We start from the raw sequence: 8,986 nt of genomic DNA, 5'->3' as shown, positions 1-8,986 counted from the left end.
GCCTACTTCTACCTCGTAGTATCTTTGTTATGTTTTTTAAGCTTAAAAATGGCCCTCCTTTTTGCATTTGAAATGACTAAAAGAGAAGTTACAATGAATATGCTGAGCATTCCTTGGAGAATATCTATTTGGTAGAGAATCTAAACTAAGAAAAATGAGAATGCTTAAATAGAGGTCTGAATTCAGCAGGTCTATAATTCAGAGATACAGTAAAGAACAAAACTGAAACTTAATATATAGATCTTTGCAGAGATGCTTTCATAACTCCCTACATTTATTCCAAGTACACATACTGCTGATTCAATTCAAACTTCTTTCTAAATCAATTTTTGATATTAAGAATTGGCTTTAATACCATTACTTTCAAGATCAAAATCCTAATTTTAAATTGGATTTTTAAAAAATTCCTGAAATAGTGCAGAGCTTTTGGATTATAGGAATGAAATAGTAATTATTGTGACTGTACAAAATGTGTCCAGTTGGTTTACATCCCTGGAAGAAATGGATGTATGGACATGGCAAAGTATTAGTAGTAACAATAAACGGAACACCAACTGAACTGTAGGGACATGGACCCTAGAATTGATTGGATAGATAATCGTTCTACCAACACCATGCCTATTCTTGGTCTTTGTTTTCTAGACTCTAAGGAAGATAAGACTAGTAGAGGCCATTTTGTAATGATAAAAGTAGGGTCCAGAAGATTTGATAACTTGTTATCTTTTGCCTGATCCTAAAGGAGAGCTCAGTTTAATGGCTTGGGGTCCAATAAGCCTCTTCCTATAGTCTCTCCAAGACCCCTCAGTGCATGTATTTGGTGTTTTGACTGCTTTTTAAAGCCATCAAGACCCCTTTCAACAAAGACAGACAATACAGTACTGCTCTTTTATATCTGGTACTTCCAGTTGAACAAATGGATAGGTAGTTGAGCTGTAGAAATGATTGCAAAGAACTTCTTACTGTTGGGAAAAATCCTTTCCTCTAGTTTTCGTGTTTCTAGTCATTCATTCTTCAGTGGGTATTTACTGAGATCTAGGGGCTTGGGATTTAGCAGTGAATAAAATAGAGAAATCCTTGGGGGAGGTTACATTCTATTTCAAGAAGCAACATCTGACTCCAAGAAAAATAATGGGAAGGTAACTTCTAGCCTTCCCTCCATCACTCTCACTCAGTCTCCCCGCACCTCCCCAGTTTTATCTGGTCCTTGAAACTGGGAAATTGGGTGTGACTCATGATCACGTCTCCTTTCTCTCTTTCTGAAGCATGTCTTGCTGCTCCTTCCAGTAGAGTGCTCCCTTTGGAGCCTGTGTCTCTGTTCTTTGGGGTGGGTAATTCAATGCTCAGGTAAAGTAGGCAGAGCCCAGCTGTGACTGTAGACCCAAGTTGTCTCATCCATATCAGCAATCAAGCTGGTCAGGAATCAGATGGACTTGTTGCTCCTCCATCATTTTAGTGTCTTTTTCTTTTTCTCAGAAGTCAGAGAAGAGAAAGAGGTGGTTACTTATCAGCCTCCAACTTTCTGCACCCACCCTTTCAGTCAGTATCATGAATATTATTAAGCATGAGCAACAGCTCTGCTATTGGTTACCCATGAGAGAACTTTTCGGGAGGACTTAGCCCCATTAGGGGACAACAACCCCTTTATTGCTGTGTTCAAGCAGGTGACAAGTGCTTAGAATGCCTCATCCCATGGGGTCCTGCTGGACAGGAGTTCTTATCATGTACTCACTGTAAAAAAGTCAGCCTAGAAAAACACCAATACAGTATACTAACGCATATATATGGAATTTAGAAAGATGGTAACAATAACCCTGTGTACGAGACAGCAAAAGAGACACTGATGTATAGAACAGTCTTATGGACTCTGTGGGAGAGGGAGAGGGTGGGAAGATTTGGGAGAATGGCATTGAAACATGTAAAATATCATGTATGAAATGAGTTGCCAGTCCAGGTTCGATGCACGATACTGGATGCTTGGGGCTGGTGCACTGGGACGACCCAGAGGGATGGAATGGGGAGGGAGGAGGGAGGAGGGTTCAGGATGGGGAACACATGTATACCTGTGGCGGATTCATTTTGATATTTGGCAAATCTAATACAGTTATGTAAAGTTTAAAAATAAAATAAAACTAAAAAAAATAAATAAAAAAAAATACAAAAATTATATAATTCTTAAAAAAAAAAAAAAAAAAAGTCAGCCTAATCCCATGGGCAGAGGAGACTGGCAGGCTACAGTCCATGGGGCCGCAAAGAGTCGGACACGACTGAGCGACTTCACTTTCACTCTTCACTTTCATGCACTGGAGAAGGAAATGGCAACCCACTCCAGTGTTCTTGCCTGGAGAATCCCAGGGACGGGGGAGCCTGGTGGGCTGCCATCTATGGGGTCGCACAGAGTCAGACACGACTGAAGCGACTTAGCAGCAGCAGCAACAGCAGTCAGTCAGCACTAGTCAGCCTAGCCTCCTCTGGGTCCCAGGCTGTTGTGTAGTGTGTCAGAGCATGTCAGCCGGATGCATTCATTTATTCAACAAAAATTTGTTGAGCATCCTCCATGTTCTAGACACTGGTTCTCCCCTGGGGCTGGGCAGTGAATAAGACAGACGGATCTTTGCTCTCAAGGGGATGTTACTCTAGTTGGGAAGACAGACAATAAGTAAATATGTTTATAAACAAGATAATCTCAGATAATGCTAAGGGCACTTAAGAAAACAAAGTGAGGATGCACATTTGAGAATGGTGGGGCTGGAGGGTGAGTAAGTGCTATTGGTGCATTTGCTGTGAGCCGGTGCCTTGTGTGTCTGGCGTTTGCCCTCCCACAGCCCACACCTGCGACTCTTCAAAGGTCTGCCTTTGTCTTGCTGGAGCCACTTCCTGGGCAGGAGAGAGAGCTAGAGGTGCTGGGAGCTTCTGTTCACATTATCGTCCTGCAGCCAGCTTTGCCCAATGACTGACTGACCGGTACGGGAGTGTGCAAGCCCAGCTCCCTTGCAACTCGTCCAGGCAAACTCTCAGGCCTAACTGACCCCAGAGCTCCCATGGGATCAAGCTGAGGCTGGGCCTCTGCCTCAGTTCACTCCTTCGCCTGGCTTGTTCTAACGTTTCACCCTGTGTCCCTGCGCCTCCCTCCCTCACTGGTTTCCCTGGATGGTGCATCCTTAATAAACCGCCTGCACATGAATCCACAGCTCAGGGTTTGCTTCTAGGATACTTAACCCAGGAAGCGTAGAAGCAATCCTGTTTAGCGGGTGAGCAGGAAGGCCTCCCTGAGGGATGCCATCTGAGCCCAGAGCCAAGTAATCAGAACAGGTCCATTGTGAGACAGTCTGGGTATGAGCTTTGGGTGTTTGAGGAACAGAAAAGAAGCCAGTGTGATTTCAGAGTGAGTGAGGAAGAGAGTGGCAGGAGAAGTACCCCCACCCCTCACCTGCCTCGGGAGCTGGAGGCTGGCCTGCAGCTGATACAACCATCCTCCTCACCACCTGGCAGTGATGAGGAGGATGGTTGTTAGGGGAGGTGTAGCAACCTTTTCTCTTCCAATTTGCCCAAACAATCTACGGAATGAGGCCTAAAATTTGGAAAACCCACCTGAAAGCCATTGATCCTAAGGAGAATTGAGGCCAGCTTGTGTTTTGCTGACGCGGGGGCTTGGACAGCATCTTCACTGGGTGAGAGGTGCTTGCGGTGATCAAATACATCCAACAAGTAGAGGGCGATGGAGATCCTGGAAGGATCTAGCTCAGTTTCTGGACTTGGTACTTCAAGAGAAGAAAGGCATCACTGCAGTGTCTGGTAAGAGATTGATATGATAATTTCCATGTCTTGGATCTCCTTTTGTTTTAAATGTAACTGTGTGTCAAGATGCTTCATGAAGTGCATGAGTGTGACCCTGGCCAGGGCAGTGAAAGCAGATGAGAGTATGGATACCCTGTTAGGAAAACCTTGCTCAGGTGATGTTTGCCTCCTGGCGAATGAACCAGCCTGTAGGTGGGGTCAAGACTGTACTGTGTGTCTTGGATGAGAAAGAGAAAATGCCTTTCTAAGGGAAAAGCAGGCAGGAAGTAGGCTCTTTTTGTATGCTTGAGCCTCTCTGGAAATTGTTTAATAAGGATGCTCCAAAGCCTCAAAGCAAGGAGCCTAGCTCACTTAGGACTTGGCCATGAAGGCCCCCACACTTTAAATTTTCCTTGTTGATTTTTTGTCAGAATGAATCAATAACCTGCATCATTTGTGTAATTGGACTTTGACTGAAATTTATAGAAATAAAAAAAATAATATAGATAGAGACTGAGGGCAAACCCCTGGTGACCGTGGCAAAATGTCGTGTTCTTTAAACAGACCTATTCTGAGTTCTTGTTAATCTTTTGTTTTTATATTAAAAGCACAAAAATCTTATTTCTTGCAAAAACAAAACAAAACAAAACAGATCTATTCTGCTCAAACTGTTAAGGTATTTTAATTATATTTTCATGCCAAGACTTTATTTCTTGCTTCAGGAACACTCAATGAGAGATAATTGCTGTAATTTCTTCCTGATTCATGTTATGCTTTGTCCTTAATGCAATTTTAAGAGGAAGGTTTTAGCTGACTATTGATTATGTAGGTCTAAAATCCCCAAAGTTTTTTTCCCATTTGGTTCTATTTCATTTTGTCAATATTTGTGTTAAGCAATCTACATTGATTTCAATGAAGAGATGCATTCCAGCTACCTTTTCAAATAAATGGCAATGTGCCAGAGCAGAAAGGAATCTTCTGCCAAACCCTTCTTGGCTGACTTAACCACTCAACCGACTGGCAACAACAGTGTTCTCTTGGGAACAGTGTTCTAAGGGAAAGGTACCTTACTGATTAAACAAGGAGACCAAGTAACTGGCTTTATTCACCCCACAGCTTAAGGGCTTTGTGCTGTAGCGAACCCAGCAATTTGTAGGGTCTGTGAATGAGATACCAAACTTACTGCACTACACGCCAAAAGTAATAGGAGAGAATTTGCTTCATTGACCTTCTGTGGTTGATACCAGCAGGGAAATAGAGGGATGTTATTTTCCCTTGGTTGCTGTTGTTCAGTTGCTAAGTCATGTCCAACTCTGTGAACCCAAGGACTGCAGTGCACCAGGCTTCCCTGTCCTTCACTACCTCCCAGAGTTTGCTCAGATTCATGTTCATTGAGTTGGTCATGCTATCTAACCATCTCATCCTCTGCCGCCCTCTTCTCCTTTTGCCTTCAATCTTTCCCAGCATCAGTGTCTCTTCCAATGAGTCAGCTCTTTGCATCAGGTGACCAAAGTATGGAGCTTCAGCTTTAGCATCAGTCCTTCCAATGAATATTCAGGGTTGATTTCCTTTAGGGTTGACTGGTTTGATCTCCTTGCAGTCCAAGGGACTCTCAAGAGTCTTATCCAACACCACAGTTTGAAAGCATCAGTTTTTGGTGCTCAACCTTTATGGTCCAACACTCACATCCATACATGACTACTGGAGAAAACATAGCTTTGACTATATGTAGTTTTGTTGGCAAAGCAATGTCTTTACTTTTTAATACGCTGTCTAGTTTTGTCGTAGCATTCTTTCTCAGGAGCAATTGTCTTTTAATTTCATGACTGCAGTCACCATTCACAGTGATTTGGAGCCCAAGAAAATAAAGTCTGTCACAGTTTCCATTGCTTCTCCATCTGTTTGCCATGAAATGATTGAACTCGATGCCATAATCCTAGATTTTTTTTAATGTTGAGTTTTAAGCCAGGTTTTTCACTCTTATCAAGAGGCTCTTTACTTCCTCTTCACTTTTTACTATTAAAGTGGTATCATCTGCATATCTGAGATTGTTGATATTTCTCCTGGCAGTCTTGATTCCACCTTGTGATTCATCCAGTCTGGCTTTTCACATGATGTACTCTGCAAATAAATTAAATAAGCAGGGTGATGATATACAGCCATGTTGTACTCCTTTCCCAACTTTGAACCAGTCAGTTGTTCCATGTCTAGTTCTAACTGTTGCTTTTTTGACCCACATGGTTTTCTCAGGAGACAGGTAAGGTGGTCTGGTATTCCTATTTCTTTAAGAATTTCCCACAGTTTGTTGTGATCCACACAGTCAAAGGCTTTAGTGCAGTCAATGAAGCAGAAGTAGATGTTTTTCTGGAATTCCCTTGTTTTTTCCTGTGATCCAACAGATGTTGACAATTTGATCTCTGGTTCCTCTGCATTTTCTAAACCCTGTTGTTCTTGGTTCACTTACTGCTGAAGCCTAGATTGAAGGATTTTGAGCATAAACTTACTAGCATGCTAAATGGGTACAACTGTAGGATAGTTTGTACATTCTTCGCCACTTCCCTTCTTTGGGATTGGAATGAAAACTGACCTTTTCCAGTTCTGTGGCCACTGTTGAGTTTTCCAAATTTGCTGATACACTGAGTGCAATACTTTAACAGCATCATCTTTTAGGATTTGAAATAGCTCAGCTGGAATTTCATCACTTCCACTTGCCTTGTTTGTAGTAATGCTTCTTAAGGGCCACTTGACTTTAGACTCCAGGATGTCTGACTCTAGGTGAGTTACCACACCATTGTGGTTATTGGGTTATTAAGATCATTTTTGTATAATTCTTCTGTATATTCTTGTCACCTCTTTTTAGTCTCTTCTGCTTCAGTTAGGTCCTTACCATTTCTGTCCTTTATGGGGCCCATCCTTGCATGAAATGTTCCCTTAACATCTCCAACTTTCTTGAAGAGATCTTTAATCTTTCCCATTCTATTGTTTTCCTCTACTCCTTTGTACTGTTCATTTACAAAGGCCTTCTCATCTCTCCTGCTATTCTCTGGAACTCTGCATTCAGTGCATATATCTTTCCCTTTCTCCCTTGCTCTTTGCTTCTCTTTTTTCTCAGCTGTGTGTAGAGCCTCCTCAGACAACCACATTGCCTTCTTGCATATCTTTTTGTTTTGTATGGTTTTGGTCACTGACTCCTATACCATGTTATACACCTCCATCCATAGTTCTCGGGAACTCTGTCTACCAGATCTGATCTTTTGAATCAATTCATCACCTCCAGTGTATAATCATAAGGGATTTGATTTAGATCATACTTGAATTGCCTAGTGGTTTTCCCTACTTTCTGCCATTTAAGCCTGAATTTTGCAATAAGGAGATGATGATCTGAGCCACAGTCAGCTCCAGGTCTTGTTTTTGCTGAGTGTATAGAGCTTCTCCATCTTTGGCTGCAAAGAATATAATCAATCTGATTTCAGTATTTATCATTTGGTGATGTCCATGTGAAGAGTCATGTCCTGTGTTGTTGGAAAAGTGTGTTTGCTATGAGCAGTGTGTTCTCTTGACAAAAGTCTGTTAGTCTTTGACCTTCATTTTGTACTCCAAAGCCAAACTTGCCTGGTTCTCCAGGTATCTCTTGACTGCCTACTTTTGCATTCCAATCTCCTGTGCTGAAAAGGACATCTTTTTTTAGTATTACTTCTAGAATGTCTTGTAAGTCTAGAGGATGAAATCCATATTGCATCAGAAGTGCAGAGCTCTTCTTTAATCTACATCCATGGTTTCTATTCAGCTGGTAGTGTTACACATTGTATTATGTGCTGTCCATAACTGTAGGCAGAGAAAAGTCAGGATGCATGTGTGTCTTGAGGGGAGAAGTAGGCAGGAAGGAAGAGAGAAGTGAAGGCTAGTCATGAGACATGCCTGGTGGGAATCCCATCCCAGGTCGGTTCAAGTCCGTCATGTCACCATTCATTTACCAGTGAATTTTATTATTCTTACTTTATGTACCTAATTGTTCTCTCTCACCCATATAAGATGGAGCAGGGCTTGCCTGGTGGCTCAGTGGTAAAGAATCTGTCTGCAATGCAGGAGACACAGGAGACACAAGTTGAATTCCTGGGGTAGGAAGATGTCCTGGAGAAGGAAATGGCAACCCACTGCAGTATTCTTGCCTGGAAAATCCCATGGACAGAGGAGTCTGGTGGGCTACAGCCCATGGGATTGCAAGGGTCCCACACGATTGAGCAACTGAGTGCACGCACATGTGCGCGCACATACACACACATAAGAGGAGAGAAAAAGGACAGAAAATGGGGGTTGGGTGGGGCAAGGGTCATTATCATATTTCATGGTACTGACTGCTGCTACACTCTATTTGGTTTACCATTTGGGGCAGGTAAATAAGCTGATAAAATACTAACCTTGGTAATTAAATATTTGCATTACAGAAATTCTAAACCTTCAGTCCCATAGATCATTATTTTATTATTATAAAATAAATACCTGTTATTTTTAAGAAATCAAATAGATTGACATGAAGGAAACTCTTCACCTCCTCCACTCTCAATTCTTATTTCTTTAAGGTATTCATTGCAGAGTCTTTCATCACTTTTATACATGTGTATTTTTTTGGACAATGAGCTCCTTTGACGTTTTTAAAATTACTTTTTATTGGAGTTTAGTTGCTTTACAGTGTTGTGTTAGCATCTGCTGTCCCCGGCAAAGTGAATCACCCGTACATAAACATATATGCCCATGGCAGTGCACATACGTCACACAGATTTGAATTTGTTTTTTTGCACAAATGGGATTATACTTTAAGTTCTATTAGGTGGCTTTATTTTTTTTCCCAACATAGTTTTGATAGCTTCATGTTCATGTATATAAATATATATGAGGATGACTGTATACTTCATCCAGAGACACTTGTTGAGTGCCTGGGAGTGCTGTATTCACAGAATGGGACAACAGGAATGAACTGGAAATGTTCTGGGTGTTTGGTCCCACTGTCTATAGATCATGGTTTGAAGTCAGCCTCTGTTCATTTGCCTGAAAAATGTGATGTTTTGAGCAGGGATAAAGAGAAGGAGGAATCCATCAGCAAACAAGAACTAGAGATATTCTCATCATAAAAACTGTGGAAAGTTTTGGCTAAACAAACAAACAACTAACACTGCCAACTCTAGCAAGTTGACATTACAATTTTTGTCCTCGA

At 41.7% G+C, this 8,986-nt stretch overlaps 1 protein-coding gene across 10 annotated transcripts in view; it reads left to right on the top strand.

Moving 5' to 3' along the window:
- The first annotated feature begins 2,527 nt into the window (after positions 1–2,527).
- The window catches only part of SLC35F4 (solute carrier family 35 member F4), a 353,130-nt gene continuing 346,671 nt past the window's right edge, over positions 2,528–8,986 (top strand). For 3 of the 10 annotated variants that reach the window (XR_008699489.1, XR_008699491.1, XR_008699493.1), the window contains exon 1: positions 3,778–3,792. The gene's annotated coding sequence lies outside the window, so the exon portion shown is untranslated. Of the gene's footprint in view, positions 3,793–8,986 lie in introns of all 10 variants that reach the window. The other 7 variants (XM_055538169.1, XM_055538166.1, XR_008699473.1 and 4 more) reach the window with 7 other exon arrangements.

The sequence above is a fragment of the Bubalus kerabau genome, chromosome 10 (genome assembly GCF_029407905.1).
Source record: "Bubalus kerabau isolate K-KA32 ecotype Philippines breed swamp buffalo chromosome 10, PCC_UOA_SB_1v2, whole genome shotgun sequence".
Taxonomy (NCBI): Eukaryota; Metazoa; Chordata; class Mammalia; order Artiodactyla; family Bovidae; genus Bubalus; species Bubalus kerabau.
The sequence above is the reverse complement of the archived record's forward strand: the minus strand, read 5'-3'. Positions and strand labels throughout refer to the sequence as shown.